We start from the raw sequence: 1,124 nt of genomic DNA, 5'->3' as shown, positions 1-1,124 counted from the left end.
ACCAATCCATGCACTGGGCTACTAGTGATCTTAATAAATGGAGAAGACATCAGGGCAGATGAGGTAATAGCTGAGCCATATTTTAATTTAGTTGAACTTTAAACTCTTCTTAATTAGTATAATACACTGATAAGTCTTCTTTCCCTTGAGCTCTCAAGAGAGCTTTGATTCTTGTGATGAGCTTATAAAAATTAATATATGAAACCTGAGTTATTACACAATCCATTTTCATACTCATTTGTCTATGGGTTCCTGAATATCTTGTGAACTGAAGCCTGATATTGGACTTGGTTATACTTTCCTTGTATCATATTCACCGTATGGATGGCAGTTGTGATTTCCAAGTGAACAATGTTTTGATGTATTATGTGTCCAGAACATTTCTTTTAATAAGATTGACCTTGTGGTCTCCCTGCCTGCTCCTAGTAACAGCACTTTACTGTAGGTCACCTACATGGCTTCTTCGCCCTTTCTTCCTAGACTTATCTCGGCAAGTCACTTCCAGATGACTCATAGGAGGATGCTAAATCAAGCAGAATTTTGGCAGCCATTCTTTTGGAAGAGATGCTCAAGAACAGGTACTTAAGAACTGAAAATAGTTAGAAAACAGAAGTTGTGGTTTAAAGAAACTGAATACCAGGATGCTTGTTTGCTTGTTTTCTTGGTCCAGCATGCATGACTACTGCCTTTAAGCTCCACTGTAGAATGTTTGACTAGAAATGCATCCTACACCTAAGAACCTTTACTGGGAGATAGACTTTGTGTTGATTCTTAGGTTTTAAAACCTGTAGAATCAGTGTACTTAGATTTACTTTTTGTTTCATGGGTGGAGACCTGCATGTGCTCCTGAGATTGGAAAGGCAGCCATCTAGGCATAGAGAGTACATGAAAAAGAAGATAGATTGATGAGAAGCAACCTAGTAAACTACAAGCAGTTTTTATGATTGAAGGACTGAGTACAAGACAATAAGCCAGGAAAGGTAAGCAATGATCAGATCATCGAAGGCTTCATGGATCACATGAAGTTTGGATATTGGTTGTCAAAGTGAGTTTAGGTGAAGATTTGTTGGATTGAAAAATAGAGAAAGGATTCGAGTAGTTGGATATTGAGAGAGAGAGAGAGA

At 37.9% G+C, this 1,124-nt stretch overlaps 1 long non-coding RNA gene across 1 annotated transcript; it reads left to right on the top strand.

Moving 5' to 3' along the window:
* The first annotated feature begins 446 nt into the window (after positions 1-446).
* LOC107181487 lies at positions 447-971 on the top strand. The gene is made up of 2 exons (XR_001512154.1): positions 447-578; positions 833-971. It is a non-coding gene; the product is annotated as an uncharacterized LOC107181487 (long non-coding RNA).
* Positions 972-1,124: the final 153 nt, after the last annotated feature.

This window comes from Myotis davidii, unplaced genomic scaffold (genome assembly GCF_000327345.1).
Source record: "Myotis davidii unplaced genomic scaffold, ASM32734v1 C63724910, whole genome shotgun sequence".
In the NCBI taxonomy this organism is placed as follows: Eukaryota; Metazoa; Chordata; class Mammalia; order Chiroptera; family Vespertilionidae; genus Myotis; species Myotis davidii.
This window is presented reverse-complemented; position numbering and strand designations above follow the sequence as displayed.